Genomic DNA, 11,707 nt, shown 5'->3' on the forward strand with positions numbered 1-11,707 from the left:
CAAATAAAATCTTATGATAGCATAATTTTTATATATAGGTTTTATATTTATATATTTGTTTTTATTAATAACACTGTTCAACAGGTAAAAAGTTTTGGGCATAAAATTAGCTAATCTTACATAATTTTGGGGTGCTGAAAACGAAAATGACCCTAAAAAATGTTGATTGGCTCTAGTTTCCATGATATATTCACCCATCTAATGACGTAAGCCATTCAAAATTATGATGCAACTTCAGCTGCATATTGCGCAATTGATACTGGTGACCAATAGAAAATTGCATGTATACTGAGATGATGCAATATTAGCCTTTAATTGCATCACTTCACTGCATAAAAGCTGCAGTATCTGTAGCTGATTGTAGTTCGACAGCGTCTTTACATTTCGTTTTATGCTTATATAGGCTACTCAGTAATGCCTCGAACTTGTGTGAATAAAGCAGATAATTTCTGCTATATCTGCGGTGAAATAACTTTTATCTCACAAAAAAGGAGGATAACAGGAATGATTAAGAAAGCCTACAACTTGTATTTTGGCTGCAAGATAGGAGACCAGGACAAGAGGTGGGCACCACATATATGCTGCAATTCTTGTGGGACGGCACTGGAGCAATGGTTGAATGGAAAAAAGGCATCTATGCCTTTCGCTGTGCCAATGATTTGGAGAGAGTCAACAGATCATGTTAGTAATTGTTACTTTTGTATGGTGCCTCCAATTGTAAAAGGGCTAAATAAGAAGAAAAAGTTATCTGTGCACTATCCAAATATTCCATCGGCAATACGTCCAGTTCCTCATGGAGAGGGGCTACCAATTCCTAAAGCACCAGAATCCTTTGTGGTTGAGTCAAGTGAGGAAGAACCTGAAGCGTGTAGTCACGTGCAGTTGTAAGAGATAGCCCTTTCCTCGAATACAAGAGAAAAGCCAAGAGAAGCAAAACCGACACAAACTGAAGACAAAACTGGTGAGAATCCTAAGTATTAAAATGATTCAACTTAGCTTATGGCTATAATTTTTCTTGGTAATCCTATGCAATATATTATGCCATTTAGGCTTTGTTATGTAGTCAATATCACTTGCTTTATATTTGTGGAAAGACATCTATCTATATAATTATGTGCATTATGTAGTCATTACGCCTATAGTAGAAAACTTTCCGTTTACAGAAAAACTAGAGCCAATTGACAAATTTCATTGTTATATTTGAACTCAGAATGTGAAATTCATTAAGAAATGGATCCTTTTGTTTCCAAAACTGGCAAAAAATAAAAATTTGTTGAGCAGTGTAATATACATATATATGGGATTGCATTGGAGATAAGTATAGTAATTATTTTTGTGTTACATACAGTAAGTATTCTTCATATTTTATGTTACCAAACATTATGACAATAGCAATACATGTAACAACATCTCCAGCGGCCTAATCATTTATGTTAATTGGCATTTGTTGGGTTAATATGGCTTGAGGTATAAATTAGCTGGGAAAATGCCCCCCCCCCCCCAGCTTCCTGAGTAAAACACGTTAAAACAGGATTTTGGGTGCCAACGTCATATCCAGTGATGTAACTTCCTTCAATTGGGACACATGCTGGCTCCAGAGCCCTGAACAGCGGCGCTTCTGCCACTACATACCACTGGATATACTGAGTTCCAGTACAAAGGCACAAGTTAATGTGAGTGCAATATTTTAAGGGTATTTTTGTATGAGGAATTTACTTTTCTTCACAAAGATGGTGCACAATGAAATATTTTTGTGATCTCCCTATACATTAATCTGAGTAGCCTGAAGGAGGAGGTTGGAGTGGAGGCAGGAGTCACTGGACTGGTGAAGTAGTACAGGAGTTCCATGGTTCATGGCATAAAGCGAGCTTTGACCGGACACTAATGGAGAGTCACAGGATCTTTGGTGAGCTGCCATCTAAAAGGGGTATGCGGCACTGACACAGTTGGAGCACAGTGAGGAATGTTTGAATAAGCACGTGCACATTGAAAATAGGGAGTACAGTACAGGGGTCTCCAAACCTCATAAACAAAGGGCCAGTTTACCGTTTTTCAAACTTTAGGGGGGGCCAGATTGTGACCAGTGGGAGAACAAAAGGTTCTGGTGTCAGTGGGAGTACACAGTGCCCCGTCATTAGTATTAAGGGGAGCAATAGTGTTCCATCATTGATGTCAGTGAGAGAAATAGTGCTCCATCATTGGTATCAGTGGAAGGAATAGTGCCCCATCTTTCGTGTTAGTGGAAGGAATAGTTGTTGGTATCAATATGAGAAATAGTGACCTATCAATGGTTTCAGTGGGAGGAATAGTGCCCCATCATTGGTATCAGTGGAAGGAATAGTGCCCCATTGTTGGTATCAATATGAGAAATAGTGACCTATCAATGGTTTCAGTGGGAGGAATAGTGCCCCATCATTGGTGTCAGTGGAAGGAGTAGTGCCCCATTGTTGGTGGCAGTGGCAGGAAGTATGCCCTACTTTTGCATAGTTGGGGGGGAAATAATGCCCCAAGGGCCAGATAAAAGCATTTGATTTATTGATTCTGTTCATGTTCATATTTGGTATCATTTTCACAGTTCATCTATACTGAGTGCATGCACAACCAAAGTGCTGCTTCACTTTCTCACATATTATTTCACTCCCAGGAGTGTTGGATTCTGCAGAATCTTCATCTGGTGGTTTCTCTTTTCTGCAATGCTCAGTAGAGTCACTTGAACCCTTAGTAGATGTTTTCTCGGATTTTGCCTACACAACCTCTTTGCCTATTCACATCTATATATGTAAAGGCACAATAATGAATGTGCAAAGACTGGCCTTTGTTGCACAATGGTGCTAGTCGCTAGAAGGCTCTTCAGACAACCATACTCATAATCATTCAGGTCATATTACAGGAATAGCCGATGCTTGATGGCCTTTTTTATCCTGCATGCTCGGTCTGTCCTGTAAATAATTGCCTTCCTGCACTTGATTTTACTGTTTGTTGCTTAATATTTCTGGCCGCCTGTCAACCATTCCCCATAGATAACAAAGTTCTTTTCTGGGCGTAACGTTTAATAAGAATCCGGTTGTGCCCGTGCCAGGACATCTTTAGTTTCACATAAACAACTAACTTGAAAAAGCAGATTTATTATTATGATGAGATGAGATGATGAGAAAAGGTATTTAGCAGTTTATATTTACTACAATAATCACATTTCTATGTAGTGTGTACTGTGGGAGACCAGATAGAGTGAATGCAGGGTCCGGGGAGACCAGATATAGTGAATGCAGAGTCCTGGGTTTAGTAACACTTTAATATCACTTTAATGCCCCTTTACATGGATGGCCAGTGGCAAGAATACCCAGATAGCTAAAAACATCACACGTATCTAGTGATGAGCTCAGAAGTTAGCTAGCATTGCGTGGCCAAGTATCATATTCACAGTTCATCTATACTGAGTGCATTCACAACCAAAGTGCTATTTCACTTTCTCACATATTATTTAACTCCCAGGAGTGTTGGATTCTGCAGAATCTTCATCTGGTGGTTTCTCTTTTCTGCAATGCTCAGTAGAGTCACTTGAACCCTTAACCAGTAGATGATTCTCAGATTTTGCCTACACAACCTCTTTGCCTAATCACATCTATATGTGTAAAGGCACAATAACGAATGTGCAAAGATTTGCCTTTGTTGTAAAATGGTGCTAGTTCACATTTGTGCGATGTGCACTGACTAAAAAAGTTTTCATTGATTTTCAAATGCTTTTGATTAAGGACTATTAATGAAAACAGCAGTGTAATTTTGGGGCGGCACAGTAGCTTAGTGGTTAGCACATCTGCCTTGCAGTAAATGGGTCATGGGTTCAATTCCCAACCATGGCACATCCTGAATGGAGTTTGCATGTTCTCCCTGTGCTTGCGTGGGTTTCCTCCAGGTACTCCGGTTTCCTTCCACACTTCAAAGACATGCTGATAGGTTAATTGGATCCTGTCTAAATTGGCCCTAATGTGTATATGTATGAATGTAAGTTAGGGACTTTAGATTGTACACCCCTTGAGGGTTAGGGACTGATGTGAATGTTCAATATATATGTGTAAAGTGCTGTGTAAATTGACAGTGCTATATAAGTACCTGAAATAAATAAATATTAAAACATGGGGGGGACATGCTTAGCCAGCTTCTGGATAGACATGGATTAGACACCGCTCCATCCACCCACCAGAGCGATCGCGGCTCACACCAGCCCCAAGGGATTTAGCCACTACAGGGGGACTCATGAGAGGTGTACAACCCTCTCCAGCGATGCCACGCAGCCAGGGAAACTGACTCAATTTTTCCCTGCTGTCTCAGCAGGGATCCAAGATGGCGCCGGCGGCGGCGCTGAAGGGAACAGCAGCCGGGAGAGAGACCACACAGCCCAGCAAACAGACGTCAGGCTGCGATACTCGCTGTACCCTGGTGAGTCATCTCCCCCTCTGTCCCCCATTACAAGCAGCCCAGCCAAGTCTAGACTCAGACCATATATCTGCGGACCAGGCCCTAAACCATACATCACAACACTGACCTACCAGTGATTGAAGCGTTCCCCGCGACAGACTAACCAATCACCGAAATTTCCATAAAGAACATGATATTATCGCTTAGACAAACTCTGCACAGCGATTTAACATTGTCACTATCCCAGATTACAACCGTGGTCCAACAACAGGAACATAGATTGCACCACATTGAATCCAGAATGGGAGAGGTGATTATGGTGCATAATGACCTGATTGACGCACACACAGACCACACATCTGACATCGAACAAATAAATTTGAAATTGGCTGACCTAGAAGACCGATCACAGCGCAATAACATCAAGTTCAGAGGTATCTTTGAAAATGTCACCAATGAGGCATTACTACCCTACATACAACAATATGTAAAACACCTCATTCCATCTCTCTCAGATATAGAGCTTGCCATTGATCAAGCCCACCGACTACCTAAACCCTCCTGTCAGCATCCATCCCAAGAGATGTTCTGGCTCGTATCCACTTCTACCACATAAAAGAAAAAATTATGTCGGCAGCCAGAAACCCTCCTTCTCTCCCACCATCACACGCAAATATCCGACTGTTCGCAGATCTGTCAAAGGCCACGCTCCTGAACCGTAAAAAGATGATTACTATTACTAAAGCCTTACGAAACCACGGAATAGGCTACCAATGGGGCTTCCCTACAAAACGTACCGTGAAACTACATGGTAGAATCTACACAATCAAAAACCTCGAAGCGGGCCTAGATTTACTTAAAACATGGAATATATTACCGACGGACACGCAGCAATCCACCCCTACTAATCTCCAAAATATGGAGGCAGAATGACCCTGACACACCGTCTATATACTACTACTACTTCATCCCTGATACTAAATCCCGCTCCACTAATCTCTGGCGATCGGCCCTGTACAGAAAATGTCCTCGTTACAAGAATCTGTCCTCGTTACAAGAATCTGTTTGGCATGACCTCCTTTATGGTCAATGCCTGTTCAAACCCCCCAGTTCTGAAGTAGCATGTCGAGCTATGTCTACCCAAATACGGTTCACATCAAACCGAGTATACCTCTCAGGTAATAGCGACTTACATCTATAACACCCCCAGCCAATTGGTGGGGACTTATATTATGTTATGTATACCTAATGCGAAAGCCTACTGTGAACCCTTTTCAACGTACTTTATTGTTTGTTAAAAAATCTTTCAATAAAAACTATTTGAAAATAAATATTAAAACATAGTGAAAATGCACTTTACAGATGTCAGCACACAATGATAATAGAAGTAAAAATGAAACCGTGTACAGGTCATGTGAATTCAGCCTTAATCCTTTACCTGGGTTGGCCAGTGATCTTCCTTAAGCCCTGGTTCACATATATGCGACCGTGCGGGCCACGTTTTGTGTGGGAATGAGAGCCCATTCATTTGAATGGACTCCCGTGCCCTGTGACACGCAGAGAAGTCCCTGCACTTCTGGAAACACAGCCCGCACGGGAACCTCGGTTCCCAGTACGGTTGCATTTTCCAGTGCGGGCGGCGTGCCATTAGAACTAATGGCACCTACCCACGGGTCCACATTCCTCTGTGCGGGTGGTGCGGCTTCACGGATTTTCATGCTGATCCGCAGTGGCACCACCAGCACAGATGTGAATATAACCTTAAGGCACTTCTTATATGACAGATAGGTCTACTGACCAACATTCCTGACCATACAGGTTTTCTGAAGCACATTAGTAGTAATATAATAAATTGGAAATGTTGTATGTGTAAATGCCTAGCTGACATAGCCATCAACTGAGGTCATCCTGAAAAACTGCATAGATGATGACACTCAGAATCCAGTTCTGAACTAATTTCTTTACAAAGTTTGTCAGTATTTCTTATTTCCCTATCAGCTTAGAAAGTTTAAAGAAGAAGCCCAGGCAAAATTTTTAATTTTCCCAAGCAGTGGAGACATGCCAGAAATGACAGCTAACTTCTGGGTTCATACTGAACTCAAGCTCATCCCTGTTAGCAAACCTTTAATTATATTTTTTGGTCATTGTTAGATAATGTGCAATCGTTTTTACTGTTATTATCTGCAAATATATTTAAAAAGGCGTGTTAAAACATTTATAAGTGATCGAAGCCATCAAAACCCTGAAGCACTAAAGATTTAGGGCTTGATCACAATTGTCAATCTTAAAGGAGCAAAACTCATGCATGTTCTATTCTTTCCTATGAGTCCAGCTCACATCTGTTCACTTAGTTTAGTTTAGTGTAAAAGAGAAAAAATATCTGCCCATTACACCTACAGTATACTGTATGCATGTGTGTTTTTACCATGTGCACGGCCCATACATGGAATAGCATGACTCCAGCCTCATTCTTTTAGTTTTATGCCTGATTGTGCCATCTAGAGGTAAGGATGTAGTAACACTATGATTAGCACTCCAAAACTATTGTTGGATTGCTTTTTTTGTCATAAATAACAGAATGAAAGCTTTTGTAACAATTTTTTCAAAATGTGTCTAACTTGTAGCTCTTTACTTCTGCAGTTGTGATCATACTTGAAGGACTGGATGCACAGATCATTCAGCAGTACTCAACGACTGTTAAATTGTGAACTCCACCTAGCACTATTTAAATATAAACAGGTATTTTGCTTTGTTTAAATATGTCTCAGGTTTTACAGCAATCTGCAAGGACGTTTAGGCATTTCCACAAAATAAGGTGTGAAAAGAGACATCTTTACTGAATTACCACTTTTAATCCCAGGTGGATAGACCATTTTTGCAGTTTCTCACGTTATCATTTTTCATTTACAGCTTTCACAGTTTCTGAAAGATCCTCCAAATCCTATATTTTCTGAAAGCACAGAACTGATAGAATAGAAAAAATGGTGCTACTGATTTTGTAGGTCCTGTGATAGTTGTGCAAATGTTTATCAATATATGTTTGACAAAAAACATACTACAATTATTATACTATTATTAGTATAATAATATAATATTTGTGTGCACTAATAATACTAGTATAATAATATATTTGTGTGCGCTAATAATAATTGTATAATAATATAATATTTGTGTGCACTAATAATACTAGTATAATAATATATTTGTGTGCGCTAATAATAATTGTATAATAATATAATATTTGTGTGCACTAATAATACTAGTATAATAATATATTTGTGTGCGCTAATAATAATTGTATAATAATATAATATTTGTGTGCACTAATAATACTAGTATAATAATATATTTGTGTGCGCTAATAATAATTGTATAATAATATAATATTTGTGCGCGCTATTATTATTAGCGCACACAAATATCATATTATATTATTATTAGCGCACACAAATACAACATAGCTTACAAATTTCCTATATGATTTAACTTGATATAATTTATAATAAAAAATAACAAATGTTTATAATTATGGTAAAAAAACTAGAGACAGGCTTCACATCTAGGTGTTGTAATACCTGATCCTCAGTGCCATGTGTGCACTGTGTTGGTGTGCATCATGATATATTAATGCAGGCTATGCATTACAATGCTTGGCAACATGTTTTCCTTCTCTTTTTTTTTTTTTTTGCAGTCTTAAAACACATTCAAATGCCAGGAGTTCAGTAGAGCTGGAGATTGAAGGCTCGGAATCCTCACTCCTCTTCTAAATTTATCAATGAACACAGAAATACTCAATACAGAGCACTTCTGTGTTCATAGCAGGGAATAGCAGTGGGGATATGATGGCACACAAGGGACACAGATTGCGACCATAAAGTGGGGAAGATCATTGTTGAGCAAAGCACAGACCTGGAAGGATCTGTGCAGAGCAGCAGTAGTGGTGTGGGCATGTCCCAGTTTGAATGAGTGGCTACAATTAGCAGTTTGTCAGATGCTTATCATAGCTATTTTATGTAATAATTATAGTCTAGGGTAGCCTTTCTCAACCAGGGTGCCTTGGCAAAATGCCTAAGTTACACAAAGCCACAGGTTTTCATTGTGCACCATTACGACCTTCTAGCCATCGGCATCCTGACAAACAATTACATCAGTTAATAAGGAGAATGTCAGCTGCCTACAAAGCATCCTACTTTGACCCTCCCCTGCCCCTCTCCATCAGTGCTGGGTTCACATTAGCTCAGTGATGGAGAAAAATGAGGGAGAAGAAAAATACTTGAATACTAATAAGCACCTATCTGCAAAAGTGTTGCTTTGGAAGAATAAATCACTTCTAACATTGGGTATCCTACATGTGTGGATATTGTTGCATTATATAAACAATTAGAATAGTTTTTCACATCTTAGAATGGGGTGTCTCAAGACTTTCCATAATTTAAAGGGTGGCTTGACTGAAAAATGGTTGAGAAACACTGATCTACGGATCCCTTCTCCTATAAGTTCATGGTCACTGAAATAGCAAAAGGAAATGCCAAGGACATAAATCTTGCTGAGCTGGCCAGCTGGAATCAATTATTTTCTGACCCAAGCCTTATGTTCTTGGCAGTGAAAGGGTTGAAGACTTAAAAAGGTGGTAGTGAGTTGAACAGGTTAAAAGCCACAGAAGAAACCAGAGAATATAGCCATACAAATGCATACACAAACTTTAAATGATTTATTGACCCTAATTTAGGCACATAACAAAGATATACACAATGAATTGTTCGCTTTAGAAGTTTCACCAGGAAAAGCTGTTGTTCCCCAGGGGCCAAAGTGTATGTAGGATGCTGAACTAGTGTGGACAACAGCACGCCCACCCCACCCATGTCCGACCATGCTCCTCAGAATGAGATGAATACTTAATTCAAAGTGATTGACAGTGCACACAGAGGAGAGGGGCCGATGAATGACAGCACACAGAGGAGAGGGGGTGGGACACATCGCTCACAGATGAAAGAGGGAGGTGGATGACAGGCACACATCATTGACTGAACACAGATGACTGAAAACATCTTGTACGGTGTGACTACATGGATGTAGATTGAAAGCAATTAATCCTTTCATTTCCAAATGATGAAAAATTTATATTTCATATTTGCAAAAAAAAAAAAAACTAAAACTGTCATAGCTACATGACAGGTAATGTAATTTTAGAGGAGCTACTTCCATGGTATATACTACATGATGTATAGGGTTGCCATGACTATGTGTATGTACAGCGGATATAAAAAAAAAAAATCTACATACCCTTGCTAACCACTTGCCTACTGGGCATTCCCCCCCCCCCCCCCCTTTTTCTACCCAGGCCAATTTGCAGCTTTCAGCGCTGTCGCACTTTGAATGACAAATTGTGCAGTCATGCAACACTTTACCCATATGACATTTTTATCATTTCTTTTACACAAATAGATCTTTCTTTTGGTGGCATTTAATCTCTGCTGGGTGTTTTATTTTTTGTGCTACAAACAAAAAAAAACAAAACATTTGAAAAAAAAAAGTTTTTGTTTCTATTATAAAATATTGCAAACGGGTAATTTTTCTCCTTCACTGATGTGTGTTGATGCGGCTGCACAGATAGGCAGCACTGATGGGGGGTCACTACTGGCCACAGGTGGGCGGCACTGATCATCAGTGCCGATCCCTTCGCTGACAATTGCCAGTTCTCGGCAGTACTTTCCTCACACTGTGACAGCGTGAGGAAAGTGCAGCCGATAACTGGCAACTGTATTTACCCGGTGATCTGCTGTGTCATTGGACACAGCTGATCATGTGCTAAAAGGCCACTATGATTGGCCTTTTACTGTATCACGTGATCAGCTGTGACCATAGGACACAGCGATCACCGACGACGCTGGGGGTGCACAGGGGGCATGTTCTGGGAGGAAGTCCATGGGGTAGGGTTGGAGGGAATTGTTTAGGAGGACAGTTGTATAAAAAGGTACAAATATAAAATAATAATGCGAATCTTAAGAAAATCTGTTGTGCAACTAACCAAAGAGGTCTATAAACTGAAAATAGACCTTGTGGTGTTTGGATTGTTCATTTTAACTGAAAAGGGTGCCTATCTTTTAAGCCTCTGGTGTGTCTAAGTATAGAAAAAAAGTGACTTCATAAACAGTTTAATTTAAAAAATTATTTTCTGAGGACTGAATGAGTCAGAAGATTTGAGGCGTTCCATTTTATAGTTATACGTCTGTCTTTAAAAGCTGAATTATAAAAAGCAAAACTAAAAACAAGAGCCAATCTTTAACTGTACACAATGCTTTTGTTCTAACAGTTTAAACATGATTACAGGAGGGGGCATCACAGGTAGTTGTAGCTCTTCTCACTGTGCCACCCGAGGTGCTGGACATCCCTAACAGATCTCTTATGACAATCTTGCTTTGTCTCATATTTCTTGTGTATCTTGAACTCTTTGCTCCTCCCATGAACTTCCTGATCTAAGCCATGTCTCTGGTCTTCCCGTTTGCCAGATGATAGGGCTCTCTCCAGCTGATATCTTGCTCCTTTGCATAACTGCAGCTGTCCTTATCCTCACCACCACTCATTACTGACCTTTGGATTGTTCCTCAACTATGATTCCGCTTGATCCTAAACTGCAACCACTTGTTACCAACTTTTGGCTTGTTTACGGACTATACTTTTGCTTGCCCCTATCTGTTACTGAACCCCAGCTTGTTCACCTCCTGGTTGGGTGATCCTGAGGACCTTGACCTGCTGGTAACATGCACCAAAATCCATCTCCACCATCTCCTGAACACCAGTTAGTGCTTGGACCCCAAACTTCAGGTAAGCCCACGTTATCTGCCAGGCTGACCTGCTTGTATACCTATCCTGCTGGTCAGTGGAAGCCTCTCTACTGCTATAGCTAATGGTCTCCAAACCTGACATGTGATCTCATAAGTGTTTTGTTGCTCCGTGAGTGTTTAGGTCCAAGGGCCCAAGTAGGAATTGGAACAAGTTATATTGCATTGCAATCTCTATAGAGTTCAAGACCTGGATGTGTTGTTCTGCAGGGGTTAAAACACATCACCTTCATACTGTATATTTTCATTGAGGTGCCATTCAGAATTAATAGAAATGCACCACATAATGCATACACCTGTGTTATTGTGTACTGCGGTACAATGTTAAAATGTTTTAAAAGAATGTTACTTCAGAACAAAAGTATGAATTCAGTATAAAAGCTGATTGCCAAATGGATTGCTTTAAATTAAATAATGTAAATAGATTAATTTAAATAAGAGAGGAGGCA

The sequence above is a fragment of the Staurois parvus genome, unplaced genomic scaffold, assembly GCF_062004578.1.
Source record: "Staurois parvus isolate SC_StPar_1 unplaced genomic scaffold, SC_StPar_1.0 ptg000371l, whole genome shotgun sequence".
Classification (NCBI taxonomy): domain Eukaryota; kingdom Metazoa; phylum Chordata; class Amphibia; order Anura; family Ranidae; genus Staurois; species Staurois parvus.